The sequence below is a fragment of the Diceros bicornis genome, chromosome 31 (assembly GCF_020826845.1).
Source record: "Diceros bicornis minor isolate mBicDic1 chromosome 31, mDicBic1.mat.cur, whole genome shotgun sequence".
NCBI lineage: Eukaryota > Metazoa > Chordata > Mammalia > Perissodactyla > Rhinocerotidae > Diceros > Diceros bicornis.
The window spans coordinates 14,083,420-14,092,014 of record NC_080770.1 but is presented as its reverse complement, the minus strand read 5'-3'; the positions used below and the strand labels follow the sequence as shown (position 1 = coordinate 14,092,014).

Below are 8,595 nucleotides of genomic sequence, written 5' to 3'. Positions count from 1 at the left end.
GAAGAAGAACAATGTAGTAAAGAAGGATAAAAGGGAAAGTTAGACCAACACTACCTGTGCTTGGAGTGGGGCATCTCTGATATCTATGTCACCCATGTTAGTGTCTCCAGACCCCCAGAGTCTTCAAAGATGACAGTGGACAGCTATTTGGAGTATTTCAAAAGACCACTAGAGTTTTACACGAGTACTCTGTCATATCATTATGAAATGACCGCTTTGGCTTTTGATACTAAGAAATTATCAGTTAAAGCTATATACTGAAATGGAAATCAAATTAATTATTACTATATGAAAGCAGAATTCTCAACGCAAAAATTAAATTAAAAAGCCTTGTGGACTGGATAAAGTTGGGAAACATAGAGAAGCATATTTTACCTTGGTAAATTCTCCTGAAATTCAGCAAATTATTATTTTGGTATCAGTGCTCAATTATTAATTTCTACAATGTGTTATGCTTTATAGATATTGTCTCATTAGATTGTAGATAATTCTATTATTCCCAATTTACAGGTGAAAACCAGAAATTAACAGAGTTCAAGGTCGTAAACTTAAGAAATTGAGAACCAGAACTCAGCATTCCACCCTTACCACAGAGTAGTAACTGACATTTTAGTTTAGAAATTATTCTTTTCACTGAAGGTCACAGAATTTGGGTAAAAAGAAAGAGAGCCTGAGGAAGATACATAAGTGGAGGGTGTGGAAGTGACAGAGATGGACGAGTTGAAGAATGAAAGAGACTGAAGACCATAACCCTTACTAACTTCATGTAGGTCCTACTGGAAGAATCACTCAGCTATTGAAATAGCATAGGATCCACCATTTTTTACAAATTTTGCCCTCTGATCTGGACCAGATCCCCCAGGAAGATAGAGTTCTTGCCAAAGATTGAAAATGCTTATTTATTTTCCAAAGGAATTTTCCAAGTGGGCCCTATTGCAATCCAAGATGAGTAATTTTGGCCATGAAATTTGCTGTCTGCTCACAGCCAAAGAGATGCGCACTACTGGGGATCCTCTTAAATGTGTGGTTAGGGCAGAGGTATTAGTAGAAAAGATAATTACAAGGAGAAACTCCCCAAGTACTTGCTCTCTGGTGTCATGGTTGTTATTGAGTTTTTTTCCTGATAATTTCATGTCCCACTTTCCCATGTCCCGTCTGATTCAATTCCCCACTTCTCCATGGTCCTATTATGTTCTTGTAATTATAGCTTTTCTTTTAATGAACTTGGAGTCATTTGAGCTGGAAAGGACCCAGCGATCATCTAGTTCAATACTATCGATATGCAAGTGAGTACCTGAAGCCAGGGGAGCTAAAAGATTTCCCCAAGATGACACAGCAGGCTAGTAATATAGCATGATAACAATAAATTAGACATGTGGACACTTTCCTGTTTACAAAGTACCTTCTCTTTAGATATATACATACATATATTTTCTCAAATATCTGACCTGAATCAATCATCACAGCAGCCATGTGAGGCAGACATGGCATGATTTCCTATGCATAAGTGAGGAAATCAAGGCAATAAGGAATACAATAAAATTTTTTCATGACAAAGCCATAACTTATAATGGTTACAATCATGGGCATTGGTATCAGCCAATCTGGATTGAATGCCAGCCTTCCACTAGCTGGTTGTGTGACCTTGAGCAAATTAACCTCTTCCAGCCTCAGTATTATCACCCATAAAAGGGCTGATAATGGTGGCTACATCATAGAGTAGCTTTTCATAGAGAGAATCAAATTAGTTAAACGCTTATAAAGCACTTAGAGTTTCTGTGAGGTACACAGCATACCTTCTATTAGTATTGGGTATAATTTCGTGTTCTGAATTGGAGTTCTTTCCAACATATTATGCTGCATTCTAGTCTTTCATTCAAAATATCTACTTAAGATCATTCCCACAAACTTTTTTGTCTTTTCTTGTCTTAAAAGGAGCTCATCTACTCTGTCATTACTAGGGATACAGAGACACTTTAGGAAGGTCTCGTTCTTGGTTTGATGTACTTCAGCTAATCTTTCTTCTATGGAGAAAGAGGTGGGTGGTGCAACGAGTTATCTTTGTAATTTAACCCTTGCTAATAGGTTAGTAGTCTTATATCTCCCTAGTAAGAACTGTAATAGTTTAACCTTTTAGACTGAACAGCTTCTTAAGACAGTTTTGAAGATATAATGCCGAAAGTATAGGATTTGAGTGCCATGGCCAAGCAACGGAGGACATATTTCTGGTCAGTAAGAATCATTTAAGTTCCACAAACCACACTTTGTGAGACTCAAGATGGAGTGTTGCTACCCTAGGAAGGAAATGTAAGGTCTCAATATGCCCAAAGGATCTATTTGTAAAATAGGGATAATTTCTCACCTGCAAACTTAACATGGTAATAGAGAAAAATCACATCTATCCAGTGTACTATATGTATGCTAAAGTATTACATAAATACAAATGTAATATGTATGAAGCTTAGTACATAAACTCTTGTCTGAAAAAGAAATCCCTATTTAAAGACAAATGCTGTATGATTTCACTCATATTTGGAAGATAAACAAACACGTAGATAAGGAGAACAGATTTGTGGTTACCCGAGAGGAAGGGGGTTGGGGGAGGGTGAAAGGGATAAAGGGACACATACCTATGGTAATGGATAAAAACTAGATGGTGGTGAACATGATGTGGTCTATATAGAAACTGAATTATACTAATATACACCTGAAATCTACACAATGTTATAAGTCAATATGACCTCAATAAAATTTTAAAAAACAGCTGAAATAAAAAAAAATCTCCTTTAAAATTTTCTTTCAATTCTCTTGGTTGGACTCTGAGTATTTATGGTACCCATAAGTCTGGTGACTCTGCTGCTCCCTGGTCAAACTTAAGGACCTGGAATCACTGGGAGGCTCAGATCCCTGTGACTTCAATTCTGCCTCACTAGATACACCACAACAGCCTTCATTTCTGAGATTTTGCATGGTTTCTAGGAAGCTACAATGGAGCATGTTACATGTCAACTATGCCCAGAAATTGATGATTTTGACTTCTTTTCAGCTTTTGAGACTTTCACCAACACTTAACTTTAAAGCCCCTTCTTTTTACCTTCCTTTCTCCCATCTATTTTTCACACTCACTTCACAAAGAGGCTCGAGGAGTAAGATGGAGAGAACAAGGTTATTTAGGAATAAAGCCAGACAAATCTTTCTCTCTCTCCTCTCCACTTCTCCACTATTCTCAACTGCCATCTGTTCCCCCTTTATCTCTCTCTCTCTCTGTCTTTTTCTCTCTCTTTCCATCTTTCTCTTTCCGTGTGTCTCTCTCTCCCACTCTCTCTCTTTCTCTCTCCGCTTGGGATCAAGATTATAATGTATTCGTTTTAAAATTACTTTTAATTTTCACATACTTAATTTTATACATTATTTTATTTATTTTTATTGAAATATAAATAAATACTTAACAATTGAAAATAAATAAAAGACAATTTTTAAATTGTAAAGGAACAAACCATCAATGTAGCTTCCTAGGGTTTGTCATTTCTCTACATATAATATCAGAACCTCTGTTCTCAAAGCATAGGATTTTAACTACCTGAATAAAATAATGGAAACAGGCCTTTTAACTGAATTTAATGTTGGTGACACTGCCTCAGACAGATCATTGGTGGTGGCAGCTAAACATGATGGCAGCCGGAATCAAATTTTCACTTCTTTTCCCTACCTAGCTATCTTGTAACCTACAAAAGGTCACTTACATATTCTTACCCCTTTCTTCCTTACAGGGGAAATAACACCTATACAAATATTGTTCTTACTGAGGTGAATGTATTGCCCTCCTTGTCACCCTGTTGAGAGCTTCTTTGATCTCCTTGTTCCTCAGAATTTAGATAATAGGGTTTAACACAGGAATGAGGATAACATAGAACACTTACAGAACCTTGTCCTGCTTCCTGGAGTGAGTAGAGCTAGGAAGCAGGAACACAGAGAAGCCTGTACCATAGAAGATTGTCAGAATTTCTGAGTAGGAGGCACAGGTATTGAAGACATTGGCACTACTTTTGACAGAAAATATTTTCAGGATGGAAGCTGCAATAAAACCATAAGATAAGATGATAACTAGGAAAGAACTTAACCCAACAAAGAGATTCCAGAAGAAGAATCATTTGGATAGTGAAAAGATTGCAGTAAGACAAGGAAACAATCAGGGTTATATTACAGAAGAAATTTGGAATGATATTGTATCCACAGTAGTAGAGAAGAAAGCAAGGGATTGTGTGAACTAAGCGACCAAGGAAACCAGTCCCATAGGACCCAGCAATCATCTTATGACAAGGGTCAGGAGCCATGATGACTGAGTACTGCAGAGGCCTACCAATAGCACCATATCTGTCATAGGTCATGGCGGCCAAGAGGCAGCACTAAGCCTCACCCATCCAGGACCCAACAAAATACTGGGTAGCACAGGCAATGAACAAAATCATTTTGTTCTCTTTAAAGAATTCTAAAAGCACCCTTGGGCTGGTGGGAGAAGAATAGCAGATGTCTACAAATGACAGGAACCTGAGGAAAAAGTACATAGGTGTGTGCAGTTGGGGGATCCATCCTGATCAGGATGATGAGACCAAGGTTCCAGATTAGGGTCACAATGTAGATCCCTAAGAAGATTATAAAGAAGATAAGCTGCAATTATTTTTCATCTGAGAGTCCCAAGAGAAAATAACTTGCCACAGAGGTATAATTTCTATCCCCTTCAATGAACGTGTTTGGTGTCAACTGCTAGGAAAAAGATGAGAGAAAGAAGTGATTTCATTCTCCAAAAAACACAAAGAAATACTCTTCATTTCTTTCCATGCAGCTGGCTAAATATACAGCTATAATCACCAATGTTGAGTTAATCTGTGTCTTGGATGTATAATCACCAAACTTAGCTGAAAAATTCTCTTGGATAAATATTATCATTCTCTTTGGGGACAAAAGACTGTAAGCGAGCCTCCTTGGTACACTATTCCTTACAATGTCTTAATTTCATGTTTTCCTATTCAAGAATTTACAAACATACAAGAATTAGAAACAGACTAAATTAGGAAAATAATGTCATCTTTCTATAGGGTGAAACAATGATTCTGCTCAACCATGGCTCTGATATTAATTTAATTCTTGAAGAAGCTAGTAAAACATGTTGAGCCACATATATCAAATGAGGATGGTGAAGTGGTGCTCTTAAAAATCTCCTTGAGAACAAATATTGAGTTTATCTGTAATCAGAGATGACAGATAATTCTATAACTGCCTTTATGCTTTCATAAAGTCTGTAGACATACATTAAAAATGTAATGGGTTGGTGGGAATAGTCACACACCAAGAAGAAGCTTGGAAATGCATATGATTTACCCAACATAATGACTCTAGGAAGGCCCCTGAGAAGTTAGATAAGACAAGACTGAAAGAGCCATTATGCTCCCTTCCTTACAGGTGCAGATTTTTCTTTCCTCAAATCAGAGTAAAATTATCTAGACAATGATTCTTTATCTTCTTGGGATCAGTGATACTTTTGAAATAAACAAAATAAATAAATAAATAAATAGATTTATTTAAGATAAAAAAAAAATACGTTTTAAACCTCGGATTCTCTACCTAGCAAACAGCAACCACTTACCACCTTTGCATATGTTTTTATTGGATTCTCAATCACCCTTGAGGCTACTTTTAGTTCCTAGGGTCAAGATTTCTCTTACCAAGTAGAGTGACTTGAACTCATGCAAAGGTTAGGGTGCTGTGGCAATGGACAAGAGGATTAGCAAACTGAGGGAGAATTTCTATAAGTTCTTTCTTTTTTTCTCATTGGAGCCAGTCCAAGGAAGATAAGCACTAAGTCTTTAGGCCAAATGGTAAATAACCAAAAGAATATTTTGCATCAGGCACTGTATGCCCTCTTCAAGATGCAACAGCTGTCATCTCTCCAGAATGTCATTAGAAGGACAAACACATTTTTATTTAGATGAACTTAAACTAGAAAGAAAATCATAGGAAGTGTGAAAGGTAGAAAATGGATGTCAAGTGTTGCCTGGGAGTTGTGTATACGAGTAACAGTAGATGTTTGGAGATTTCCCAGGAGAAAGGCTCTGACACTAATGAAATAAACTATGTCTATGAACTACAAATATTTGTCAGATTATCCATCCCAAATGTCTTCCTTCTACCTAGCCATTTCCCATCCTCCTTGTCCAAAAATGAATAAAAAGAGAAAATTCCCATAGAAGTACAAGGCAATAGTCTGAGAAGTAAGGTAGAAGCGTTCATTTCCCCAAATCAGATCAGTATTGCTTCATGGTGCACCGCTTTGAGAAAAATTCTGAAGGAGTGAAGTTATTAATTAGAAAATATCAATACGGAAAGAGAAATGGTCACAGACAAACTATGTATTTACCATCGAAGGCTTACATGTGGTTCTGTCCACATTGAGACTGAAATAAGGGAGAATTTTGTGAGAACAGAGTAGAAAATTTCATTCTTCGTCATCATCACCATCATCATCATCACCAACAATCCTGACAACAAAAAGCTTTATTGATCAGGTACAGTATACACTGTTCTTGTACTCATGGAGATATTCAGCTTCCTCAAATGTTCATTCATTCAATATGGAAAACTTAAGTGTGGTGTGTTGGCTACCAAACACAGAAGGTGTTCTGAAAGTTACCTCTACATTTCTATTATATGTCTCTGGAACACAATTAAATGTGTGTTGCATCTTCTTACTATAAGTTCCACATCCATTATTTGTATGCCTAAACTGTGTTCTGTTTAATTTTTACAGATCTCTTTTCCAGTAAATTCATTCTATCAGAAGTTCTGTTAATTGGCTGTTTAATTCATCCACTGAATTTCAAATTTCAATCATATTTGTTTTCTTTCTAGAGGTTTCATTTTTGTATTTATCCAAAGGGTTAGCTGTGATAGTCTATTATTCTTTCACCATACTTTACGTAGCACCCTTTATTTGAAAATTTTAAACATACTTATTTGAGTTACTATTATCTAATAACATAAATACATAGTTTTGCAAGTCTCATTCTATAGTTTAACATTACTGTTAACTCTTGTTCAGGTGCCTTATTTATTTCAGTGCTCAGTGATTTTTTTTTTATCTTGTGTTCATGTTTCTTCAAAATTCATCTGTGAGAATCCCTGATGCTTGAGCTTAAATTGTATTCCTTCAGAAATGATTTATACTACTTTTGTGTGATACCTTGCAGGCAACACCAATCCAGAAACTGATTAAACAAAAATTTTGACTTGGTGATATTTGGCATCACAATAGTGACCATATTTAGGCTGCATATCTACCCAAGTAGATGAATAAGATTAATAATTATCAAGAGACGTGACATCAGTATCATAGCAGTGAAAGACATTCCTCCTTTTTGTTCCACTTTTGTAACAATGAATTGGATATCCACCCACAAACAAAAGCACCTTTGTGTGAGTTGTAGTATCCAGCACCAATGGAAGGGACTCAGGAGGAATATATCCCATCTGTGCATCCAGTAATAGGCAAGCAGATCTCAGTATGGGCAACAAAGCCAGCAGGAGCCAGTAAACCTACCTTAACCGTTCTTGGCCAGGGTCGGGTAAAGCCAGGAAAGTGCTGATGTGGGCAGACAGTCATGAATGAGAGAGAGTTCCAGCACACTTTTGGAGCAGAAAAAAAGCATGAATTTTGTCACAGTGGAGGCAGTGAAAGGAGAATTTCAAGCACCACCCCCATCAAGTCAACAATGGACAAGTTAAACTATTCACCAGAAGCAAACTCATCTCCAGGGAAAAACGACCAGTCAATGAGTGTCCAGGATACCACAGTTGTGCTGGATGCAGATTTGGAAACCTGTTCCTCTCCAGAAGCACGTAGACTACCAAGCAGATAGTCCATGAGAGAGAGGTAAGATCAGGAAAGGGACAAAAGAAATATCAAAGACATTAATGAGGCATAGTTCCTGCTGAGTACTCTCAGGGTTTCAGCCGGAAGTCCATCCGTGAGCCTCTAAGAGTACCACACCAGAGGATCTCCCAACCAGATGCATGAGAAAACCCATCCTCCCAGTGTTAAACCCATACCCCTCGCCACACAGCAACTGGCTTCTTAGTGCTTTTCTGAAGGCGGCAGTGAGAGGAAATCTGATAAACTGAGTGTTCTCAGAAAAACAGACCAGAGTCTATGGGCAAGGGAGTAACCACAAACGTGAGCTATAGTGCCACATTCTGGAAAACAAAAAAGAGGTTTACAGTAGACATCCTGGTTAGTGGTAAGAACCAGAGAAAACACAATAACAAGAATTCCACAACAAAGGGTGCAAAAAGAGTGGAGCATGTGTTCCTGTACAACGGCACAGTAAAACCCAGATATAACATCACAAATGACAGTATACCCCATCTTAGGCAACTAGTAAAGATTTAAGGAGATATCTGCTACTTCAAATACTAAAGCAGCGACACAAACCTACAAGAAACATGAATTATCGTGAAAATGTCATCAACGAATGATAACAATTGTTCTCAAAGTACAAATCCAAAAGGCATAGAATTTTGCAATCTAGGTGATAAAGATTT

The 8,595-nt window shown here is 37.3% G+C and overlaps 1 pseudogene; it reads right to left on the bottom strand.

Annotated features, from left to right (window-relative positions):
* Window positions 1-3,825: 3,825 nt before the first annotated feature.
* Window positions 3,826-7,657, bottom strand: LOC131395314 (olfactory receptor 5AN6-like; annotated as a pseudogene).
* Between the last annotated feature and the right edge of the window lie 938 nt (window positions 7,658-8,595).